At 37.2% G+C, this 12,740-nt stretch overlaps 1 protein-coding gene across 1 annotated transcript in view; it reads right to left on the bottom strand.

Annotated features, from left to right (window-relative positions):
• Positions 1-12,740, bottom strand: part of LOC106095214 (probable serine/threonine-protein kinase cdc7) — a 38,794-nt gene that overhangs the window by 24,481 nt on the left and 1,573 nt on the right. The window lies entirely within an intron of this gene.

Genomic DNA, 12,740 nt, shown 5'->3' with positions numbered 1-12,740 from the left:
GGACCTCATTTTTTATGCAATATTCGTAGTCTAGTCTCGAATACCTTTCATTTGAGTCTCATATTGATATTTATGTCCAATATGTTTGTTCGGGGGAGTTTTTGTGGTTGGACGACCCCTCGCATACTTCATCCCAATTTTTAATACCATATTCGTATTCTACTCCCCAATGCCTTTCATTGAATACCCATATAGTGCCTATCGGTCCACTTTTGATTTTAAGTGATCCACAAACTTCCAATATCCACAAACTAAAAAGCCTTTTCCTCCTCCCTGACCATTTTCGTAATCTACTCCCAACTACCTTTCATTCGAGTTCCATATTGTCATTATCGTCCAATAAACCTATTTTAGAGGGTTTTGGCGTCGGGGTATCAATATCAATAAATTATATAGCCTATTGCTCCTTCCGGACCACTCCCCACAATCTGTGAAAATTTGAAAGAAATCGGTTCAGCCGTTTATGAGTCTATGTATAACAAACAAATTTACAAACCGACAAACAAACAAACATACAAAAAAAAACAAACAAACAAACACAAATCCATTTTTATATATTGTATATAGATTTTGTCATGATTTTGTTCATTTCTCTTGCGAGACAAGCTCACTGATCGAAGATTTTTGCAAGGCAAAGGAAAGTCAGAGGATACCTCAAACCAACCATGATAAGAGGAGTTTCGCCTTGGAAGTATTTACACCCGAATTAATTGATAAGCCCCCACAAATGGCGAAACCTGCCTAACCATGGTTAATGTATGGTAGCCTTTACCTAGGGAGCTTTAAGAGATCATATTTTTAGGGCTTTCTAAGCAATTCCAATTAAAACAAGTTGAAAATGCGCCTTTGCTGTCCCAAATAAATGTAATAGGGCTGAGATTATAAACTTTGAGGACCAAACACCGGGCGCTTGAGGTCCCGGTAAATATCTTACCATGATCTGGTAAATATCTCATCATTATCCAAATTTCATTTAAATGTATCTACCAGTTTAAAAATTACATATTTCTTTCCACTTTAGTTTTTTTTGTATTCTATAGTTTTTGAATTAAACAACTCACAAGCATCACCAACATCAGTAAGGGGACAAACCCGGCTTAAAACTTGGTCCTAAGAGTTTAGTGTCATAGAGAGACGTGCTATCCTATGCGCATTATGGGCGCTTAGAAATGTGACAAATGATTTTCATAGAAAAGTTTAAAAGTTTTTTGCGCCACAGTGGGTCCTTGAATATGTTTTCATCACTTGGATTTTCGTAGAAATTTAAAAAAATATATGTATATCAAAATCTCGTTTTAAAAATTAAAAATTTTATTAAATTTTCATAGTTTTATTTTATTGTACGGTTGCCCAAAAAGTAATTGCGGATTTCTTAAAAGAAAGTAAATGCATTTTTAATAAAACTTAGAATGAACTTTGATCAAATATACTTTTTTTACACTTTTTTTCTAAAGCAAGCTAAAAATAACAGCTGATAACTGACAGAAGAAAGAATGCAATTACAGAGTCACAAGCTGTGAAAAAATTTGTCAACGCCGACTATATGAAAAATCCGCAATTACTTTTTGGGCAATCCAATAGATTATTTTCATATATAGATTTTTAAATCCAAGGACATCAAACATTTAATTCAATATGCCCGAAAGCTATGTATTTGGCATCAAACTAATTATTTACTAAAGGGTGTTACAAATTCGTTCTTAATGAACGCAACGTTATTGCGTTGCGTGCTGCCACCAGAGCTCACAACAAAAAAAATCATTTCGCATACCAAGGTCAATGGTGCTTATTTCTTGTTTGCTCGCACAATAACAAAGAACCATGAAAATGAAGCATAATTATTCAAATCTTGTATGCATAAAAGGATAAACAACTACATTGCTGTGTAAACAGCGAATGAAATTAACACATCATCCATCACTTGTTCACTCACTCACTCACACACCAAGCCTTATGCTGCCACTCGCTTTTCTCTCTCGCTCTCCCGCAATTCGTTTGTATTCATCTTTAACATCTCTCAATTATTAACAGGAGAATGAATTGGCTTCCTTGCAATGTTTAAAAAACGCGACAGCAACAAACAGAAATCCAGCGAGGGGGTATTTCCACACTAAGAATAAGTGCAAACAAAAATATATTGGTGGGTAAAGTCGAGAAAAAATATTTTGTATTGAAATACAAAACGAAATTTATATTCGTTAAAAGAAGGGTTTGCTATTATCTTTATCATAATAGAAATATTTTTCTTGTTATAATCTTACAAAGGTATTCACAAAACCTAATGTAGATTTGAAATAGGTTTATTTGACAGATTTCCTTTCAAGAAGTGTCAAAAAAACCCATTTTAAGGCTTCATTAATGTATTCGTTTGCACAGTATAACTATAAAAATTTATGTTTTTTTTTCTATATGAATTTATCATGAAAATTATTGAATTTTATTATCAAAATGCGTGCTCTGATCAGAAATTTAATCGTGCTCAAATTGTGTTCAGCGACGAAGCTCATTTTTCGCTCAATGGGTACGTAAATAATAGTAGAAATAGCGATTTTTTAGTGAAGAGCATTGAAATAGCTAACAATGCATCTAGAAAAAGTCACAGTTTGGAACGGTTTGTAGGCTGGTGGCATCATTGGACCGTACTTCTTCAAAGATGATGCAAATCGTAACGAAACTATGAATGGTGAGAGCTATTGTGAGATGATATTCAACTTTTTTTACCCAAAATGCAAGAGCTTGAATAGCATGACATGTAGTTTCAACAAGACGGTGCCACATGCCACACAGCACGCGTAACAATGGACTTATTGAGAGGCGAGTTCGGTGAACATTTTAATTCACGTTTGGTACCGATCAGTTGGCCGCCTAGATCGTGCGATTTAACGCATTTAGACTATTTTTTGTGGGGTTATGGCAAAGCTCATGTCTATTCAGACAAGCCCGCTTCAATTGACGCATTGGAAGATAACATTGAAGCATTTATTCGTGAGATACCGGTCGAAATGTTGGAAAGAGTATGCCAAAATTGAACTAAGCGGATGGACCATTTCAGGCGCAGTCACGGTCAACACATGCATGAAATAATCTTCAAACATTAAACTATATGGACCTTACTATCAATTCAAATAAAAATTTCATGCATTTTTCTGAATTTTAGTGTTTTTTTAACTTTGCCATAGCTTTTAAAAAATCACCCTCTATATATATTTCGGATGGTATTAAAATTCTAAGGCGATTTCACGATGTGCGTGCGTCTGTCCACTCATCTGTTGTAATCACTCTACAGCCTTCAAAAATTTTATTATTAAGTTGATACGATACGTCATTTTGCTGCACGTAGGTTAAGTTCTTGAACGGGCCAAATTTGAATACAGCTGCCATATAGGCCGATCTGCCGATAAAGTATCTAAGGCCTATAAAAGCTTTATTTATTGCCCGATTTCGCTGAAATTTGCTTGCTGCTATACAGACCAATCTGGCGGTTAAGGGTCTGAAGCCCATAAAAGCTGCATTTATTTTAAGCTTTCCATTATCCGACCCAAATATGGATTAGATCGGACCATATTTGGATATAGCTTCCATATAGACCGATCTCACGATAAAGGGTCTAAGGCCTATAAAAGCTTTATTTATTACCCAATTCCGCTGAAATTTGAAACAGTGAGTTGTTGTAAGCCTTCTGATATCCGATTTAAATATGGTTCAGATCGGACTATATTTAGATATAGCTGCCATACAGAGCTATCTGCCAGTTAAGGGTCTGAAGCCTATAAAAGCTGCATTTGTTATCGAATTTCGCTGCAATTTTAAACAGTGAGTTTTTTTAAGCCTCCCGTCATTCAACCCAAATATAGGTCAAATTGGGCTATATTTTTATATAGCTGTCATATACACCGATCTGCCGATTAGGAGTCTGAAACCTTTAAAAGCTTTATTTATTTCCCGATTTCGCTCAAATTTAAAAAAGACAGTTGTTTTAAACCTCCCGTACTCTGACTCAAATATGGTTGAGATCGGACTATATTTAGATATAGCTGACATATCGACCGATTTGCCGATAAATGGTCTGAAGCCCATAAAAGCGTTATTCATAACACGATTTCGTTGAAATTTGAAATAGTGAGTTGTTTTAAGCCCCCGACATCCGATCCCATAAAAATCGGATTTATTGGCAGATTTCGCTGAAACTGTTACTTGTATAAGAGTTCTCGGGCTAGGGGTTTGATGTCGTTAGCACGCCATTGTTCGTATATACTAAAGTTAAGGCAATATATGTATTTCCAAATATATAATAACTGTCGCGTCAATGCATCGTTTGTGTTTTTTTTTACGGTGGATGAGTGATAGATGCAAAACAACAACAACAATCTAATCAACATCAAAAATAAAACAAAAACTGCTGCTAAATTCACTTTAAGATTTAATATGTTTAAAAAAGTCTTTTTCTACAGGAAAATTGTCCATGACCTAAGAGTTCAGTCATATCCATGTATGTGTATGACGAACATTATTTCAAATACTCATTCGCTCCCTCGTACAACAAAATGGGAAAAAAATTGTGTTGCCCAAAAAGTAATTGTGACTCTGTAATTGCATTCTTTCTTCTGTCAGTTATCAGCTGTTACTTTTAGCTTGCTTTAGAAAAAAAGTGTAAAAATAGTATATTTGACTAAAGTTCATTCTAAGTTTTATTAAAAATGCATTTACTTTCTTTTAAGAAATCCGCAATTACTTTTTGGGCAACCCAATAGGTTTTGTAAGTAAGTATTCATGTTAGCTAACTACGTTCAGCCGGGTACTAAGTTCGCCCGAGCAACTGACAAAACAATCTATGAAAAAATCTGCAGAAGAAAATTTAAAAACATTTCCCAAAAGTGGTACTAAGTTCTATGAGCAAGCTAGCAGCGACATGTCGTTGCATGACTACAAATTTCATTTAAAATAATTGAATGTACGTGTTTATTAATTTATCACGAAATGGGCACAAATCAACTCTGCTTGAATGCTGTTACCTCTGTTGTGTGTTTTTGTTTGTGTTTTGGCGAAAAATAGTCCGTCGGATTTCGCAATAATTTAAAAGGCATTTTGCTGCAAATGAACTCAGTACTACTGTTTAGGGTCTTTGCCATTTTAATAGAATTGCTAATTTTTATAAGAGATGGAATACAAAAAACCTTTAACAATGAAAAATATCGAGTCCAAAAACTCACAAAAAACTAATTATTTTATGAAAAGGTTAATTTTTTCTACATTTATTCCAAAAATTTATAACAAAATAAAATGGTGAAAAAGTTTTCTGTGGAAAGAGAAACCATTCTCCTTACCTCTCTCTTTTATAAACAAAGGATTGCGACAAGTAAAATTGCAAAGTGCGAATCGGAGCTTTGAGAATAAAATGTTGTAAAGATTTTCTACAAAATTTCTTTTTCAAAAATATTTATAATGGCAAATGAGGTAAAGATAAATCTGCGTTAACGGAGAATATTATTGTCCTGTAAACCACTAGTTGTTGTCGAAACTGCTACAGTTAAGCGCATTATACCACTGTGCAAAATCCCACGTAGCATAGTGGAACAGGACAAGGAGGAAATGAAATAAGGTACACCATTTTGAAAGCTGAGGTGTTAGATCTAGATGTCCAAGCATCCCATTGCTGGACCCTGAAGGTTGGCTCTAAAAAAAAAGCTGACCTACAAAATTTAAACCCATCAGCAAAAAGTGAATCTTTAGTCCGAATTTTGGCAAGATGCTCTATGAAATCAAAATTTAGACGAAAAAATCATATGCTAAATTTTCTATAAAAATATAATTTTCAACCAATTTTCTTTGAAAATCCAATTTCGACAAAAAAAATCTATTAATTATTGCATTGCAAATGAGAGCAGAATACAATAAAGCAAAAAACTTTCAAGATGTATTGTACAATGCATATGGGTGTTGAAGTTTTTTTTTTTCATTCCTATTTGTTGATTCTATGGAAATGCCACAATACTAAGGTCAGAAAGACACCATAACTGACTCGTGACAACACATTGATACTCAAACACACACAGCCATCTAAGTATACATGTTCATTGTATTTGTAGGAGAACCAAGATTGAGCCCTCTAATTCAATAAGGTTGACAAGTATGCAACACTTAAAATGATTCGTGACATTTTCATATAAAAAAACATGAGCAACAGCAATAACACTCGTACTGGCGCTTACTACATACATATGTATGTATGTAAAACAGCACACTTTTAAAACTGAAAAATGCATGTGTGGCTATCATATGAACTTAATGTCATGTATGAATGTGTGCATATACACAAATCAGTTTATTCATACCATTTTCTTTCATTTGTGCTTGTTGTCTACTGTGAATCTCAGTGCGAGAGATATGGGGTAAAAGTAGATGAATGAAATTGTGAGAGGATTTCATTTAATATGTATATGTGAAAGAGTTGCCATTTTTGAATTTATCGGTTAAGACAAAGACTCTCAAAATTTGACAGCAAAAGTCAAGCTTGTAGGTGTCGTCAATTATTTTATTTTTCTTCAAAGCAAGCAGCTCTACCGAAAAAATTAAAAAAATCAAAATGACCGGGGAAATTCGCTATATTAGGAAAGAGGTTCGTAGACTTTTTAACAGAGCACGTCGTAAAAGTCGGAAGTATATTGGGATGTGTATTACACACTGCTCGCGGAATACAATAAGATTACCAGAGCGGCAAAACGTGCCTCCTGGAAGCTTTTCTGCGAACAGGTCGATAGCGTTAAGATGAAAAAGATTTTCTCAAAAACCCATGTCCAAACTGAAACGGAGCACATGTTGAGACTTTTGATGAAAACCCATTTTCCACAGGACACGACTGGACTCTCAGAGACACCGGCATCTTGGAATAGTGAGGTTGATCGAAGGTTCATCATAACTGAATTTATGGTCAACGAAGCCTTGAGGAGCTTCAAACCATTTAAGTCACCCGGACCTGATGTCCGGCACCTCATCTGGCCACCATAGTCACAGCTTGCCTAGGACTTGCGAATACTTCGAATGCCTGGCAGGAGGCAAGGGTGGTGTTTATACCCAAGCACGGCAAGGCAAGTTATGCGACACCAAAGGCCTACAGGCCTATAAGCCTTACATATTGACGTACACATTGGCGGTTTGCATTGACATCAAGGGGGCGTTTAATAATGTGCGGACCGACACATTGATCCAATCTTAGACCAGTACCGGGTGGACCGGGTCCTTAGAGACTGGATAAACCATATGCTAAGGAACAGGTGGATAAATTGCAGGTCCCATGATATACATATAAGGGAGAAAGTGGCACAGGGCACGCCAAAGGGGGCATTTTATCTTTGGTGACCACCATAAATGATCTATTACGGATGCTGATTAAGGAGAGATTTGAACCCGTCTGCTACGCAGACGATGTTATAATACTTCTAGGAGGTAAGAATCTGAACGAGCTATGTAGAAGAACCGAAAGGGTCTTGCATATGGCGTATGACTGGGCTAAACCCAGGGGTCTCAATGTTAACCCAGAAAAGACAGAAATATGCCTGTTCACGAGGTAGACGGAGGTGGGCCAATTTGACGCACCACATTTCCTCAATAAAACAATTTCGATATCTGACAAGGTCTTATACTTAGGAGTTATCTTGGTTAGGAAACTTAATGGGTTAAGTGTCACCTTCAGGAGCGTACTGAGAAGGCTCGAAATGGGGCTTGAATCCGAGGATAGTCCACTGGCTCTACAGAAGCGTGATTAGACCAATGCCTCAGTAGTGCAACGTTAGGACCATACAACAAGTTCGGAGAACATGTTGTCTTGACATAGGCGGAGCGATGAGAACCACGCCCACTAGGGAACTATTCTAGATATTCGACCAATTGACATACAGATTAAATGTGAGGCAGCCACTCCGCAGTGTCTGAGACTTAAGGCGATGGGAGAATGGATTGAGGAAGGGAGCAGTTCATACCATCGCGTTATAATCGAGGAGCGATAGGAAGCCTGGAAGGAAGGGAGAAGGTTTCCAATCGGATACTTAAGACGACACTTGAGGTCGAGTGCGAGGGTCTGCGGCACAGTCTTGGACCCTAATATTGCCGTCTGGAAGATCATGTTACAAGGATGGATCAAAGCTAGGGGATAGAGTGGGCCTGGGAGTCTACACTGAGAATCCAGGGACTGAGATCTGTTTTAGACTGCCTGACCATAATACGGTCCTGCAGGCAGAGATCCAGGCGATCACGGATGCGAGTGCGCTGGTGTGGTACTAACGCGAGGACGACGAGTGGGAACATCTTTACGGACAGTTAAATGACCATAAGGGCAATAACAATCAGGACGGTAAGGACACAAACAGTCTTCGAGAGAAAGGAGAAGATTAACGCCTTCCCTGAGTATGGCACAATCTGGATGCCGGGTCATAACGGAGTAAGGAACAATGAAAGGGCAGACGATTTGGCAGTGATGGCCAGAGAACTTGCGTCGATAAATTTAGTTAACCCGAAGTCTTCCGGGTCGACGCAGTCCGATTTAAGGGCGTGGACGACAAACGATGGGACGGCCAAATCCTATGGGGTGATCCGGATAGTGAGAGGACGAGGCTATTACTGAAAGGAAGTAAGAAGGAGGTTAGTACAGCTTTTGGTGTCATAACGGGACACTTAGGACTATGAGCTCACTTATCCAAAATCGGTAAGGCAAGTGATAGCATGTATAGTGCATGTGGGGAAGATGATGAAACGTTCGAGCATTTCCTATGTCATTGCCCGGCTTTCGCGGCTAACAGAAGACAGTACTTAAGTGGAGACACAATACCAGACATGAACCAACTTAAGGGCGTGGCATGGAAAACAATTAAGGATTTTGCAAACTTATAATTTTCTTTTTCGAAGTTACCTTTTAGTTTTTGGAGCACACAACAACCCGATTACTGGCTTAAGTGTATGTCTATAGTAGCATGGGACAGATTAATATCTGCACCCTCTTTTCAACCTTATTACATTGTGGAACAAAATGCAATATTTTTGAAAATTAAAAAAATCATAGTAGATTTTGAAAGAAATTTTAAAAATAGAAGACATGTGTATAGAAGACATGTGTATTTGTCTTAAAATTCCTTGTAATCTTTATTACTAATTTTCTCATTCCGTTTGGAACACATCGAAATATTGTTCGAGACCTGACCCGGAGTGAACATCAGAAAAATTTTCAGCGGTGGTTATCCCGTTACTTATGCTGACTACATTTGTAAGGTATTCTGCCATGTTAAAACTTCTCTTGGAGTTTGCGCCTACAAAATGCGTAATTTTCATCCGGTAAGGCTAAAATTTTGTGCAATGATTTCTCTCTTGACTTCCAACTAAATTTATTAAATTTGGTTTTATTCGGTATGTGCATTGATATTGATTCTATGTAAATCGATCGCTTGGTTTTTACTTCTCATTTCCTTTAAAATATAGGTGATGGGAATTTAACAATAGTAACGATATTATCTATATTTATTATTAGAAATATCGAAAATATTGCATTTTGCGATCATCGATATTTGCCAGCTCTAGTTCGGACCAGGGTTACCGTTGAGATTTTTTGAAGAGGGTCAAAAAGGGCACTTTTTTTCAAAAAATGATCAAAGCAGTTTTTAGATTAATCACCTTGTTTGACGCATCTATTATGAAATGGGGAGTCTCCTCAGCTTATAGGTTAGCATGTCCGCCATTGAAATTCTGGCGAGAATATCAAAAATTTTTCAGCGGTGGTCATCGCCTTTTAGTGCTGGCGACACTTGTGAGGTATTTACCTTAGTGAAAAAGCCGTGTAACTTACTCAACTAAGTGAAGTCATTGATTAAAGGGAAGTATCCTCATAGGCAAAATTGCATACTGACATTGTCATTCTTTGGAGGAGATCCGGTAAATTCTTTTTATGGGTAATTTCGGTTGGAAATTTCTTGGTAACATCTGATTCAGAGCCTTCTAAAAATTCCTGCAGATGTTTTTTTCTAATTGATAACTGCCTCCGGGCAATTCATCGTTAACCTGTGTTATTTTTCTATAAAATCAGCTGATATCGATAAATTGGCGAACGAATTGAATACGAACATGTTAGTAGATTTGACAATGAATTTTAATAGACAACACTACATCGTAACAAAGAACATCAGGTGTAACCAAAGAAGAACTAAAGCAAAAATTAAAAAAGGGTATTGATTAAAAAGGTCAAAAAAGGGCCAAGGTTTAAAAAACGGGTCAAAATTACCCTTGATCGTCTTGACATTCTAAGTCCGCCCGTCTGTCGAAAACACGCTAGGCGCTTGAAATATTGCACAAATAGTTTATATCAGTGTAGGTCGGTTGGGGTTGTAAATGGGCCATATCGGGCCATGTTTCGATATAGCTGTCTATAAACTGATCTCGGATCTTGAATTCTTTAGCCTCTAGAGGGAGCAATTCTCATCCGATTTGGCTGAAATTTTGTATGAGGTGTTTTGTTATGACTTCCAACAATTGTGCTAAGCATGGTACAAATCGGTTACACTCTGATATAGCTGCCAAATAACCGATCTCCAATCTTGACTTTGACCTTGAGCCTCTAGAGGGCGGAGTTATTACCCAATTTCGCTGAAATTTTGCACAACAACTATGCCAAGTTTGCTCTAAATCGGTTTGTAACCCGCTTCTCCGATTTTACTTCTTGTCCCGTATAGGCCGCAATTTTTATCCGATTTGGCTGCAATTTTGTACAATGACTTCTACTATGGTCTTCAACATCCAATCGGTCCATAACCTGCTTTACCTTCAATAGCATAGCACTTCTTATCGATTATCCTTTGTTTGTCTATAAAGAAATACCAGACAAAGAATTTGACAAATGCGATTCATGGTGGAGGGTATATATGATTCGGCCAAGACGAAGTTAGCAAGCATTTTATTTGTTTTTGGCCTGCTTTTCCCAGCGCATTCGCCAGCTTATAGTCAAATAAAACGCTCCTTCTGTTAAATGCTTATTATTTTAACGTTGACTTACACAAACACTCCTCAGACAAAATCCAATATCAACAAAACATATTATACAGTTAGTATACGCTACACCACTTCTCTAGTACGGGGTGGTACTGTAGTACTCAGTGAATTCGTTTGGGCAGATCGGCTCAGAAGGCATTTTCAACAGGCATCTTTCTTAGTCTGGGGACGAAGCCTATTGAAATTGGATATATCTTGCTTATATATGAACATCCAATTTGCACAAATATTTTTGTAATAACGGCATTTGTCAACCGATTCTCACGAAATTTCGGTTGACAATGACGCTCGACATTACTGGTGAATATAATAGAAATCGGTTCAGATATTCATATGTTCCCATATGTATCGCCCGAATTTCACTTTTAGATCCGTTGCAAGCGCATTTATCAACCGATCTTCTCAAAATTGCAATGCAATACAGTTTTTTCTACAACTGCCATATGCGGATTTTAGCAAAAAAAACCGGTTCTGATTTGGATATAGCTGGACTAATATTGCGATTCTGAGAAATGTGGCACAAAGGATTCCCCTATGATGATATTTCATAGAAATGGGTTCAGATTTAGATATAGCTGCCATATATGTATATCGCCCGATTTTCACTTCTAGAGCCACTGCAAACGCGTTTATTGACCAATACTGCCGAAATTTTACACAAAGCTTCCACGACTACTACCACAATATTTAAGAAGCTTAGTCGAAATCGGTTCAGGTTTAAATATAGCACCCGTATATATGTTCGTCAGATTTTGGGTAATTTGCAATAATGTAGTCATTTGGCAAATACTCCTACAATACTTCATTGCAGCAGCCTAGTATCAAAAGGAAGAAATATTCAATACTAAATTTCACTATGGCTCACTCAAGGAAATAAAAATGGCAACGCCTTTGCGTCGAACGCCTGGGTTCGAATCTTGGAAAGAACATCAGAATAAAATGTTCAGCTGTGGTTATGATTATGCTGGCGCAATTTGTGAGGTACTTTTCCATGCATAGAAGCCATGTAAAAGCTTTCACCAAAGAGGTGTCGCACTGCGGCACGCCTTTCGAACTCGACTGTATAAAGGAGGTCCCTTATTATTGAGCTAAAAAAACCGGAGATGGTCTATGTGGAAACAATGTCGAAACATTTACATATATAACATACTAATCACACATGTAGAAGGGGATTATACGACTCACTATTCCAAGATTTATCTAAATCTGAAAAAAATACACCCTCAGTGCGTCCTCAATAAGCAAAACCGGCAGATTGCTCTTCCTTGGATATTTGAATCCTATGGTTTGACTAAATTGAACTGCTGTTTGTATGGTAGTTTTGTTCCATTCAAAAGCATTTGTTCGAATCTGTAGAAACTTAGAAAAATCCTACCAAACCCGACCAAAACCTACCAAATGTTCTACAAACCAAAAATGCGGTATATGTTTTTATAGCCACCACCGAGAAGTTGGTTATTTTGCTATACTATTTGCAACACATCAAATAATAAATGTCCAACCCCACAAAGCGGTATATATTCATGGACAATGTAGACTATATTGATATAGCACTGACCTCCCGATAAAAAGTCTTGACTTCATAAATGTCGGTGTTTTGTCACGATTTAAACGAGCAACCGTGCCGTGTTTAGATAAGGCTATCTCCCGATTTAAGGGGTTGAGCCGATAAATACGCTTTGCTACCCATTTTCGACGTTTTAGTGAGTTACATG

Source organism: Stomoxys calcitrans, chromosome 1 (genome assembly GCF_963082655.1).
Source record: "Stomoxys calcitrans chromosome 1, idStoCalc2.1, whole genome shotgun sequence".
NCBI classification, from domain to species: domain Eukaryota; kingdom Metazoa; phylum Arthropoda; class Insecta; order Diptera; family Muscidae; genus Stomoxys; species Stomoxys calcitrans.
Note: the sequence above shows the minus strand (reverse complement) of the source record. Positions and strands in the feature narration are given on the sequence as shown.